The 13883-nt window shown below is 45.9% G+C and overlaps 1 pseudogene; it reads left to right on the top strand.

Annotated features, from left to right (window-relative positions):
- Positions 1 to 8221, top strand: part of LOC142254861 (fatty acyl-CoA hydrolase precursor, medium chain-like) — a 49757-nt pseudogene extending 41536 nt beyond the window's left edge.
- Positions 8222 to 13883: the final 5662 nt, after the last annotated feature.

The raw sequence follows: 13883 nt of genomic DNA, 5'->3' as shown, positions 1-13883 counted from the left end.
TTGCCGAGTCATTCTCTCCTATTGGAGTGAGATTGTAATGACTCTTACCGCCATACTTCAAAAAACGGTTGCTATGTGCCCAATCCTGTGTCTATTTGGGGTGGTAGATGTACACTCCTGGTCCCAAGATGAGAATCTATTAATAAAGAAGGTCCTTTTTCTGGCCCGGAAGGGCATTATATTAAATTGGATGAGCAATCATCCCCCAACTAGAGCCTCTTGGATTGCTTTGGTAAATTCTATAATTCCATCTGAACAGTTTGTTTATAAGACAAGAGGCTCTTTAAATAAATTCGCCAAAATATGGGGTAGATGGATGGGATCACCATTGACTGGAGGATCACCCGGTTCTCTGGCTGATAACCTACAATCGATATTATCGCAATAATAGCCAATAGTGCCCCGGTAGGCGGAAAGGAGACACATGTGATACATGATACACTACATCAGGGATATCATGGGATCCCTGGAACCTGGGTTACACTCTCCTTGACAATATGGGCTTTTTGCCTCAAGATGGATGTGTCTTGCGAGCTGACACCTTTGTTATGATTGATGTACTATGACCATGCTGAAAGTAATAGACGTTGACTTGATTGTTGTTGCTTTATTAACCTGATTATCAACCAGTTTACATGTAATCTTTTTTACTGTACAATTTGCTGACTTATTCTCTAATGTAATGATTTACTTAACTTTCAATAAAACGAGTTTAAAAAAAAAAAGAAACCAATAAGCTCCAATTGTGGATTTTTATTGCCTTTAGAAAAAATGCAATATAAAGTAATTAAAAGATTGGACCAAACTATGTGCAATAACCGTACAGATCACTGTGGGGGAAAAAAACAAGTCCATACAGTGCTCCATTAATGAAAAATTTACATACTTGGAAAATGGCGACACAATCCAAATTTTTGTTATTTACAAAATTCTGTATTTTTTTTTTTTAATTGCTGCAGCTCCTTTTAAAAAATGCAATAAAAAGTGATGAAAAGATTGTATGTACCAAACTATGTGCAAATAACCGTGCAGATCACTGTGGGGAAGAACAAGTCCATACAGAGCTCCATTAATGAAAACCTTACCTACTTGGAAAATGGCGACACAAACCAAATTTTTGTTATTTACAAAATTCAGTATTTTTTTCACTACTTAATAGAAAAAAACAAACACTACAACTTTGGTGTCACTGTCATTTTACGGACCTGGAGAATCACGTTATCCGGTCTGAACAAAAAACAATGATGGAATTTCTTCTTTTCTTTTTTTTTTTTTTTATCACATTTGGAACTTTTTCCCTGTTTTTTCTTTATATGAATAGTGTCATTCAAAACGACAACTCCTCCTGCAGACAACAAGCCGGTTCTTAGATGCAGGGGAAAAAGCAAAAGCGTAAAAATGAAAATTGGCCGAGGCAAGAAATGGGTTATTTATAGATTTTTGTTGTGGTGGATGTCGGGAATCTGTGATATTCAGTGCACGAGGGCATCGGTGCTATAGTGTAATGTATAATTTATCTGTCTCTCATCTGGGTGCACTTACCCACTGATCCATCACAATATTCTGTCTCATGTGCTGCCTGTCTCTGCAGGGCATGCTGTTTCTTCCTGCCTCTGTGGACGGTGTTTTTCTACCGAAACCACCGATGACGATGTTGGCTAACAAGGAAAGTAACCGGGTCCCGTTCCTCATGGGGATGAATAATCAGGAGTTCGGTTGGACATCTCTATCGGTAGGTGGATATTTATACCAGCACACCACATAATGGCAGCCATATATGTTATAAAGACCAAGGAAAGGGGTCACAAATACAGAGAAAAGTGGAAACCGAATTTAGCAATGCCGACTTCCTTCTGGAGGTGCGGGGCAGGCGGGTCTCCAGCCCCGGGGCCACCACCAAAAGGGCCCCCACCACCAGGGCCATGCCTGCCAGCATTTCTTTTTTCTTCACACCCTCTCCCCCTCCGTAAAGACAGTCTAATAAATCAGCTGTGCTTTGGGGGGGGGAGCAGGGAAGGCGACGCCCGCCATTTATTATGGTCCCCATTCCGGATCCAAAGGGGTCCTGTAAGTGCCACAGGGCATATACAGGTGAGAGTATACCTGTCCAGGTGCCTGTCGATTGTGCCACATGCAGCATGTCGCCAAAAATGTCCTTTTCAGTACGCGGTCTCTGTCCCTGCTCTCTGCACCCTGAATGCTTGATTGGGTGCTATCACTCCACGACGGAGCATTTCACCCCCATACACAAGAAACCTTCAACATTTGTTTCCTTTCTGTAGTTTTCACAGCGCCCTGGACGCTTGTCAGCTCTTCCGTGATTTACGGGAGAATTGGAAAGTTCGCGTCAGAGTCTGTGCATGTATGGTGGTACTCCGGTGGGTGACAGCTATCCATGCCTGTCAGTATGACTGACTATGGCAGCAGCTTCCCACCTTAAAGGGGTATTCCAATCTCCAAAATCCTATCCCAATATGTAGGTATAATAATAATACCTTAGGTATCCATGGTTATATCCACTAGCAACTAACTGTCACTTTATGTATAGTCATAACCATAGATAACCAAAGAACCTGCAATGCCCTGCACATGAGGTAAGAGACATAGTGAATCAGAAGAACTATACTACATTTGTAATTGGAGGTAATTGCTAATATTATTATTAATATTAATAAACCTACTACATATTGTGATAGGATCTTGGAGATGGGAATAACTCTTTATGTTCCCTTGTAGATTGTGAGCTCTTGCGGGCAGGGTCTTACTGCTCTTGTACCAATCTGTGCCTTGTATTCATGATTATTGTACTTGTCTATGTACAGTTGTGCTCAAAAGTTTACACACCCCAGCAGATTTTTTTTTGCTTTCTTGGCCTTTGCTTTCTTGGCCTTCTTTCAGAGAATATGAATGATAACGCACAATCTTTTTTTGCATTCATGGTTAATGGTTGGGTGAAGCCATTTATTGTCACTACTGTGTTTTCTCTTATTAAATCATAATGACAACCAAAAACATCCACATGTCCCTGATGAAAAGTTCACATCCCCCAGTTCTTAATACTGCGTATTGCCCACTCTAACATCAATGACAGCTTAAAGTGTTTTGTGGTAGTTGTGGATCATGCTCTTTATTTACTCAGATGGCAAAGCTGCCCATTCTTCTTGGCATATGGTAAAGCTGCCCATTCTTCTTGGTCAGATGGTAAAGCCACCTGTTCTTCTTGGTGCCTCCATTTCCTGTAAATTCCTTGGGTTTCTTGCATGAACTGCGCTTTGCTTAAGTTTTCCCCAGAGCGGTTCAATGATATTGAGGTCAGGAGACTGAGATGGCCACTCCAGAACCTTCACTTTGTTCTGCTGTAGCCAATGATAGGTCGACTTGGTTTTCTGTTTTCAATCGTTGTCATGTTAGAACGTCCAAGTACGTCCCATGCGCAGCTTCTGGGCCGATGAGTGTAAATTTGCCTCCAGTATTTGCTGATAACACGCTGCATTCATCTTTCCTTCAACTTTACCCAAGATTCCTGTGCCTTTATAGCTCACACATCCCCACATCATCAGTGATCCACCTCTGTGCTTGATAGTAGGAATGGTGTTCCTTTCATCATAGGCCTTGTTGACACCTCTCCAAATGTAACGTTTATGGTTGTGGCCAAAAAGTTTGATTTTGGTCTCATCACTCCAAATTCCCTTGTTCCAGAAGTTTGGAGGCTTGTCTCTGGGCTGTTTGGAGTATTGTAGGTGAGATGCTTTGTGGCATTTGCACAGTAATGGCTTTCTTCTGGTGACTCGACCATGCAGCCAATTTTTCTTCAAGTGCCTCCTTATTGTGCATCTTGAAGCAGCCGCACCGCTAGTTTTCAGTGAGTCCTGAATTTCAGCTGATGTTATTTGTGGGTTTTTCTTTTCATCCCGAACAATTTTCCTGGCAGTTGTGGCCAACATTTTTTGACCCCCGTAAGAAGGCATTAGGTTGAAACCTATAGGTCGGGGTTTCTTGTATCCTCACTCCACGACTCAGCTATATGTTATATTATTACTGAATTTGAGAGTTTTTTTGTTTTTTTGCTTTTTTTCAATTGCACCTGCTTGATGTCCTCCAAATACCACCATTTTTTACCTTGGATACCTAATCTCTATGGTATGTGGCAGTAGCCTTTTACATTTAACTTTGTAAGTGGTGGCTGGTGGACATTTTTGTATGGTGCTTTTGTCTAGCTGCAATTTTATGTCTCTTTCACTCTATTTTTTCTTACAATACTACTGAGCTGTGGCGTGAGTACGCCACCTGCTGGTCCTCTCACCAAAGTCTTTTTTAATCCTTTTATGCAATTTTCCTGTTTATATTAAATACTCAATAAACTCATTTTCTAATTTCACAAAATTGCCGTTGTACAGTTTTTCTTCCTTTTTTCTGCATTTATGTTCTGTATATGGCTCTATCCATGTACATACTATGGCACGGCTCGATAACCCATGTATGTTGTATGTTCTAACTTCTATTTTTGTTGGTCTACCTGATCGTGGTTTGGTTTTTACAAAGCCCCTGATTTTCCATTTGTTATCACAGTTTGAACACGGCTGACTGGCATTATCAATTCCTTGAACATCTTTTTGTATCCCTTTCCTCTTTTATAAAGTTCAACTATCTTTTCCCGTAGATCCTTTGACAATTCTTTTGCTTTCCTCATGACTCACAATCCAGAAACGTCAGTGGCTGAATGAAAGATGCAAGAGTCTGTCTGGATCCCAGAAACTGACTCAGCTTTTATGCACACACTGATTACAAGCAAACAGGTCACAGATGAGGATGTTACCTTTATTAGCCATTCACACCCATTTATGTCACCTTCTGTGGATGTTATCAGCCAAAATCACCAGGGTGTGAGAACGTTTCATCAGCGTCATTTGGATGTTTTTGGTTATCGTTATCATCTGACCAAGAAGAATGGGCAGCTTTACCATCTGACCAAGAAGAATGGGCGGCTTTACCAACTGAGAAAATATAGAGCCTCATCTACAACTACCACAAAAGACGTCAAGCTGTCATTGATGTTAGAGGGGGCAAGACACGGTATTAAGAACTGGGGGATGAGAACTTTTGATCAGGGTTATTTGGATGTTTTTGGTTGTCATTATGATTTATAAAGAGAAAACACAATAAATGGCTTCACCCGACCACTAACCATGAGCGGAAAAAAAGATTGTGTGTTATCATTCATATCCTCTGAAAAAAAGGCCAAGTAAGAAAAAAAATCTACTGGGGTATGTAAATTTTTGAGCACAACAGTAAGCCCCCCTCCTTTTCACATGTAAAGTGCCATGGAATAAATGGTGCTATAATATTAAATAATAAGTAACAGTAGGACTAAAAGCTCTGGAGCACAAACTTCTGCTCCAGTGAATAAAGTACTGTGCAGAGTAAGAAAATGGTAACATTAAGCTGCATGCATCTGGCGTGGAATTTTGTGGTATATTGTAAGCTATTTTGTGTTTTGATACATGATATATCTTTGTATCTAGCTATTAAACATAACGGATGTTAGAGCCGGAATGACGCGGGAGTCTGTGGTGACGACGCTCCAAAATCTTCCTATGCTGGTGAGATAAGATGGACACGGAGCATTTATGTTCTTATCATCCACTTAGTTTTCTGTGAAAAATTATATTTACTATCCATTTTTTAGGGTCTGAGCCCAGAAGCCATTCCTCACGTTGTTGATGAGTATTTTGGTGACACCAATGATCCAGTGGAAATTCGCGACAGATTCCAGGAATTATGTGGCGATATCATGTTCGTTATGCCGACTCTAAAAATTGCAAAATATCATCGAGGTACGAGCCCGTCACATTGTAGCCTATTTACTGCAAGGACATGCTGGGAGTTGTAGATTTTAATTGGTTGCTAATGTTAATAAGGTGAATCTATCACCAGGATTTCATGTGTTCTTATGCCTGATGGTCCTGAGGAAGGGAGCTGAGACTCCAGAAACGCGTAGACCTGTGCAAAATAAAGATCCATTAATCTGAATACCTGAGAAGTGATCATTGGCGCGGCTCAAAAAAACCCCTATTTTCCTCTATTGTTCTCTGTTAAAAGGATTTCACCCGTCAGACTATTTATGTGCACTTGTAACTCTCCAAGACAAGTCCAGCAATAACTTTACATGGCTGGTCCGCTCCTCCATTCCTGAGAAATTAGTGCTTGTATTGGTAAGCAAATGAGGCTGAAGATCTGAAGCCTCCGTCACTCCAGCTCTATTACTCACCTAACTCCGCCTCCTTCTGTTTGACAGCCTCTATCCTGTGTGACATAAGGCAAAGGGGCCATCAGTCAAGCACCAGGAGGAGACGCTGCTAAATGGGGAATAGAGCTGGAGTGACAGAGGCTTCAGATCTACAAATAGCCTCATTTTTACACCAATTTAAATGACAATTTCTCAAAAATGAACGAACAGACTGGTCATGTATTGCTGGACTCGTGTATTTATAGTTTTGGGGTAAAATCCTGCTGACAATTCCTTTTAGTAGAGAGGCTTTGCTGTGGCATCATCCACAGTCTGGCCATATACAGGGCAAGAGCAAAAAAATGATGGCTGCATGGCCGGGCCGACTCCGCTTTTATTTATATAAAATGTGGACACTTTCAGGGTTTGTCTTTCCTTAATCCATAAGTGATCTCTTTCTGATGACAGAGCTCGTTTTCTCTGAACTACTCTCAGAATGAACTCACTGATGAATTCTCAGTAAACTCATTTTGCAGCCATGAAATATATATATTCAGGTAAAAAAAAAATATTGACCCCCATGAGTGACCATATAATTTAATAACAGGAGTGTATCAAGCAGTACAGGCGGCCGTGCTGGCTGAGGACCCTCACAGATACCTCCTGTTTTGTTCAGTGGCTCGAAACCTCCAAGATGCCCAGGAGATGACTGTCCCCAATCTCACGTAGGAACAGCAGCAACACGCGGCCGAGCATCATCACTAGTGACATATCACAGATTATACAATGTCATGATGCGGACACACGACTCTTGGTCTTATTTCTCCTTAGATATGGGGCTCCCTGTGTATTTATATGAGTATCAGCACCCCCCGAGCTTACTAGCTGATGTGAGACCAAACTTTGTGAAGGCCGATCACGGCGACGAGCTCGTTTTTGTGACCGGAGGACCCTTCCTGGGGGATGGCGTGTTATACTCTGGTGAGTCAATAAACACAAACCTCGGTGTTATCCAGTATCCGGCTGAGAGCTCCGCATGTTTACTATACAGAGGAATACGGCAAAAATGAAGCCTACTGTGTTTATTGTGTACTTTTTTTATCACAAAATTGCCCTATTTGGGATGAATCCTTTATCCCTTCATGTACCCGGCCTCGGTCACTGATGTTTTCTTTTTCAGGACATGCGACCCAAGAAGAGAAAGTCCTGGCCAGAACCATGATGAAATACTGGGCAAACTTCGCTCGTAGCGGGTAAGATCATACACTAGACAAGAATAACTGCACATTGGCTGCAGCGTTGTCCCCTCAATATCCCGCCCAATAATAATAATCACGTCATATTGTTTACTGCAGGGACCCCAATTCTCCCGGTCTGACAACATGGCCGGAGTACGGCGCAGACGAGCGCTACCTACAGATCAATTTGAAGCAGAAATCGTCTTCAAAACTGAAGGAGGAAAAGTTCAGATTCTGGACCGAGATCCTTCCAAAGAAAATCGGCTCCTAGACCGTGGATGGCGGTGATCGCACCGAACCAAGAAGTTTCTACATCGGAGAGAAGAAAACGCACAATATGAGGAGGGGGCCGAGGTGTGGTGTACCCCGAAATCACAACCATGCAGTAATTTTTTCACTTTTTGATTAACCTTAAACTTTTTTGTGTACATTGAGCCACTATGATATAATTCGAGTCGACAGATCACTGACACCCTACAGTTATCCCCTAAAATACCAGTGGCCTTCCACAATATCAGAAAAACCCTTCTGCTAAAATACTCTGTATATTAGAGACTCTGCTCCTTCCACAAAGCCACTCTGTCTGTGATCTCACACAAGGATAGCACGGGTCTGTGTTCATTTCATGTTTGTGGTATCCATCTTGTCTTATAACTCCTGTATCATGGTGATCAAACAACACTGAAGTCTCACATCTCTGTTCCTGCCCCTTTAGTCCCTTTTGGCTCTTATTTCGGAGGGACTTTTGCTTTTTCAGTGACCATTAATAAAGCAGAAGCCCTGAGTACACCATACAAGGCTGCGCTGTATTGATTTCCACCCGAGAGCTCGTAGAACAAATCTTATCAATTTGGAGTTCAAAAGGCATAAAAGAAAGTGGAGCTGGAACAGGGACCAGACACGCGTTATACCATCCGGATCTCCATTGAGAATGGACTCGCCAGAAAACATAAAGCTTATTCTTACATTCTTGCTTTATTTTTTCTGTGAGCTTGGTCCTATTCTTTCATGGGTGATTTAGTATTAAATAGTCTGGTCCAAGAATCGGAGCGTTACCTATGCCTTTGTGAACAATGTCTATGTTATAGGATTACATGTCAAAAAAATTCAATTTCCCATCATCATCATTACAGTATCCTAACTCAATATACTTAATTAACCAGACGCAAGAAAAATGAGTATATTATACCAAATATTTTATTTTGGTATAATATCGTATATTATATTGCTTTGTTTATATCTATGCTATTTTTTAAATAGAGAAATATATTTTTGATATCTATATAATACCAATTGTTTCATATACAGTATTGTGAAATATATCAATTAAATTAATCAATTTATGGGAAAGAGTTGTGATATTACATTTTATATTTTTCAAGCTTAGATTGTTGCTTGTGCAATTTATTTAATATCTAATTACCGGTAATATTGCGTTAGATGTGGGAGTTTACTTACCTTGTGGTGTATTCATGACTGTTTAATATTTATTCTACTTGTAGATGTTAATTATTTGAGTACTAATGTGGATGCACTGTATAAGATATATACCGTATTTCTTTGTCGCTCCATTGGGAGACCCAGACAATTGGGTGTATAGCTTCTGCCTCCGGAGGCCACACAAAGTATTACACTTTAAAAAGTGTAACCCCTCCCCTCTGCCTATACACCCTCCCGTGCATCACGGGCTCCTCAGTTTTATGCTTTGTGTGGAAGGAGGCACACATCCACTCATGCATTCTCAGATTAGTTATATCGGTTGGAAGAAAAGAGGACCCCCACGGGGCCCCCGGCATGTTCCCTTCTCACCCCACTATGTCGGCGGTGCTGTTAAGGTTGAGGTACCCATTGCGGGTACAAAGGCCGGAGCCTCATGCCGTTTTCCTTCACCATCCCTTAGTGGCTCTGGGAGAAGTGGGATCCTGACCGGTCATCCATTCACTGGGACCAGGCTCCCTCCGCAGCCCCTGTGGGAATCTGCCGGACAGGAGTCTAATCATTCTCAGGGACCGGGCCCTGCATCTATAAGGTACTCTGTGTCCCCATGGGGACTGTGCATGGAGCGCCTTCTTCCCGGACGCTGCAGCAGCTGCTGATTTGTGAAGACCGGCGGACTTCCGCGCCGACCGCGCCTGCTTGTCGGCCACGGTCTCAAATTTAGTCCCCGGCTTCGTCGCGGCCTAGTAGCAAAAATCCCGCCCCCGGGCCTGCCTGTCAGGGGTAAGGGCGGGACTGCCGACCTGACGTCGAATGTGAGGGCCGGAGCATCCTGTATGTTTCCTCCCCCCTCACTGATCACTGTGGGGACCCCATATTCCCGCACTTTTTCTAGCACCGCCCACGGCTCCACTCCTCCCCTGAGAGCTCCGTCAGCCATGTTTTTGGCATTCTGCCGGTGGAGGATTATCAGAGAAGAGCTCTGCAGCTCTGGGAGACCTAAGGCAGGGAATCTGGAGGACACACACTCCGCTTTTTAGCGGTCGGTAAGCCACACCGGTCACCCGGTGCTGGTCCCCCCTAGGGTGCCGGAATAGATACGTATTTATATACATATTTCTGTTCGGTCGGGCTGTATACCCCTTCCCATATACCCTCAGTGATCACTCTCCTAGGAGACAACAGCATGTCGTCCACAAGGAGAAAAGGTGCTAAGGCACAGGGTTTTTTTGCGACCTGTACCTCTTGTGGGGCTATGTTACCTGCGGGTTCCACCTACCCTCACTGTGAGCAATGCTCGACCCCTGTTTCGCTTGCTCAGCCGGAGCCTCGGTCACTACTGGGCCCCTCCGCTCAGGTAGACCCCCCTGCTCCCCCTGTCCAGGCGGCAGGGACAGAGTTTGCTGCGTTTGCTGAGAAACTCTGAGTCACTTTCACAATCCATGGCTCAGTCTATGGACAAATGGTCTGCCAAGCTGCTAGAAGCTTTGCAGTCCAGACCGGTCCTTACACAGGCCCCGGTCCCCGTTGGATCGTCGCCTCCAGGCCCCTCTCGGTCCGCGCCGCAGCGCGCTCCCAGGTTGGGCCCTAGGTCCCACGCGGAGGACTCCTGCTCGGACCACAGTCCCAGACCGGCTAAGCGGGCCCGCTGGGAATCTTCCCCGACTTCTTCACACTGCTCGGGTTCCCAGCTTGAGGACTCTCTGGAGGACGAGGTGGACATCGCAGCTCAGGGCTCTGAACCTGACGTTGCCCTCCATCTTGATACACCTGAAGGGGACGCCTTAGTAAATGATCTTATCTCGTCCATCAACCAGGTGTTAGATCTGTCTCCCCCGCCTCCACCTGTAGAGGAGTCGGCTTCTCAGCAGGAGAAACACCAGTTTCGGTTCCCCAAACGTACACGGAGTGCGTTTTTCGATCACTCTAACTTCAGAGATGCTGTCCAGAAGCCCAGAGCGGTTCCGGACAAGCGCTTTACTAAGCGCCTTACTGACACACGTTACCCCTTCCCCTCTGACGTAGTTAAGGGTTGGGCTCAGTGTCCCAAGGTGGATCCTCCAGTCTCTAGATTGGCGGCTAGATCTGTGGTATCGGTGGCAGATACTCAACAGACATGTGAGCACCAGACGGTTTCAGATGGAATCTCTCCGCTCGGTCATCGCCTCGATGTCACAAGGAGACTTCCTAGCAACGATCGACATCAAAGATGCTTATCTCCATGTGCCGATCGCACCCGAACATCAACGCTTCTTGCGTTTCGCCATCGGGGACGAACACCTTCAGTTCGTGGCATTGCCTTTCGGCCTGGCGACAGCCCCACGGGTGTTCACCAAAGTCATGGCATCCGTTGTGGCGGTCCTACACTCTCAGGGCCACTCGGTGATTCCCTACTTAGACGATCTCCTAGTCAGGGCACCTTCTCGGGTGGCGTGTCAACACAGCCTTACCGTCGCTCTGGCGACTCTCCAGAAGTTCGGGCGGATAATCAACTTCCCAAAATCCAAGTTGACACCGACCCAATCACTGACTTACCTCGGGATGGAGTTTCAGACACAGTCAGCGGTAGTCAAGCTACCGCTGGACAAACAGCTTTCTCTGCAGGCAGGGGTGCAATCTCTTCTTCGGGGTCAGTCACACCCCTTGAGGCGCCTCATGCACTTCCTGGGGAAGATGGTGGCAGCGATGGAGGCAGTGCCGTTCGCGCAATTCCATCTGCGGCCACTCCAATGGGACATTCTCCGCAAATGGGACAGGAGGTCTACTTCCCTCGCCAGGAACGTCTCTCTGTCCCTTGCAACCAAGACGTCTCTTCAGTGGTGGCTCCTTCCCAATTCTCTATCGCAAGGAAAATCCTTCCTACCCCCAACCTGGGCTGTGGTCACCACGGACGCGAGCCTGTCAGGGTGGGGAGCGGTTTTCCTCCACCACAGGGCTCAGGGAACCTGGACTCCGGTAGAGTCCTCCCTTCAGATCAATGTTCTGGAGATAAGTGCAGTGTATCTAGCCCTATTGGCTTTCCATCAGTGGCTGGAGGGCAGACAGATCCGTATACAGTCGGACAACGCCACTGCCGTCGCATACATCAACCACCGGGGCGGCACGCGCAGTCGTCAGGCCTTCCAGGAAGTCAGGCGGATTCTGCAGTGGGTGGAAGCCACAGCCTCCACGATCTCCGCAGTTTACATCCCGGGCGTAGAAAACTGGGAAGCAGATTTTCTCAGTCGTCAGGGCATGGACGCGGGGGAATGGTCTCTTCACCCAGACGTGTTTCGAGAGATCTGTCGCCGCTGGGGAACGCCGGACGTCAATCTCATGGTGTCACGACACAACAACAAAGTCCCGGCATTCATGGCCCGGTCCCAAGATCACAGAGCTCTGGCGGCGGACGCATTAGTTCAGGATTGGTCGCAGTTTCGACTGCCTTATGTATTTCCTCCTCTGGCGATGCTGCCCAGAGTGTTACGCAAGATCAGGTCCGACTGTCGTCGCGCCATTTTTGTCGCTCCAGATTGGCCGAGGCGATCGTGATACCCGGATCTGTGGCATCTCACGGTGGGTCAACCGTGGGCGCTTCCAGACCGCCCAGACTTGCTGTCACAAGGGCCGTTTTTCCATCTGAATTCTGTGGCCCTCAACCTGACTGTGTGGCCGTTGAGTACTGGCTCCTAGCGTCTTCAGGATTATCTCAGGATGTCATTGCCACTATGAGACAGGCCAGGAAACCAACGTCCGCCAAGATCTATTACAGATCTTGGCGGATCTTCTTATCCTGGTGCTCTGATAATGGTTTTTCTCCCTGGCCGTTTGCCTTACCCACTTTTCTTTCATTCCTTCAATCCGGAATGGACAAGGGTTTGTCACTCGGCTCTCTCAAGGGACAAGTATCGGCGCTTTTCAAAAGCGCCTGGCCAGGCTTCCGCAGGTCCGCACGTTCCTGCAGGGAGTTTGCCACATAGTCCCACCTTACATGCGTCCTCTGGAACCCTGGGACCTTAACAGGGTGCTAACGGCTCTTCAGAAACCACCTTTCGAGCCGCTGCGGGATGTCTCTTTATCACGTCTTTCGCAGAAGGTGGCATTTCTAGTGGCAGTTACATTACTCCGAAGAGTGTCGGAGCTTGCAGCGCTGTCATGCAAAGCCCCCTTCCTGGTTTTTCACCAGGATAAGGTGGTTCTGCGTCCTGTCCCAGAATTTCTCCCTAAGGTGGTATCTCCTTTTCATCTCAATCAGGATATCTCCTTACCTTCATTTTGCCCTAATCCAATTCACCAATGCGAAAAGGATTTGCACTCATTAGATCTAGTGAGGGCACTCCGGTTCTACGTGTCTCGGACGGCGCCCCTGCGCCGTTCAGATGCACTCTTTGTCCTTGTCGCTGGCCAGCGTAGGGGTTCGCAGGCTTCCAAGTCAACCTTGGCTCGGTGGATCAAGGAACCGATTCTTGAAGCCTACCGTTCTTCTGGGCTTCCACTTCCTTCAGGGCTGAAAGCCCATTCTACCAGAGCCGTGGGTGCGTCCTGGGCATTGCGGCACCGGGCTACGGCTCAGCAGGTGTGTCAGGCAGCTACCTGGTCTAGTCTGCACACTTTCATGAAACACTATCAGGTGCATACCTATGCTTCGGCAGACACCAGTCTAGGTAGGCGAGTCCTTCAGGCGGCGGTTGCCCACCTGTAAGAGGGGGCCGTTTCGGCTCTTTTTATCGAGGTATTCTTTTACCCACCCAGGGACTGCTTTTGGACGTCCCAATTGTCTGGGTCTCCCAATGGAGCGACAAAGAAGAAGGGAATTTTGTTTACTTACCGTAAATTCCTTTTCTTCTAGCTCCTATTGGGAGACCCAGCACCCGCCCCTGTGCCCTTCGGGCTGGTTGTTCTTTTGTGTACACATGTTGTTCATGTTGAATTGTTCTTTGGTTCATGGTTTAGTTCTCCGAACATCCTTCGGATTGAATTTACCTCAGACCAATTTATAAGTT

Source organism: Anomaloglossus baeobatrachus, chromosome 10, assembly GCF_048569485.1.
Source record: "Anomaloglossus baeobatrachus isolate aAnoBae1 chromosome 10, aAnoBae1.hap1, whole genome shotgun sequence".
In the NCBI taxonomy this organism is placed as follows: Eukaryota; Metazoa; Chordata; class Amphibia; order Anura; family Aromobatidae; genus Anomaloglossus; species Anomaloglossus baeobatrachus.
The sequence above is the reverse complement of the archived record's forward strand: the minus strand, read 5'-3'. Positions and strand labels throughout refer to the sequence as shown.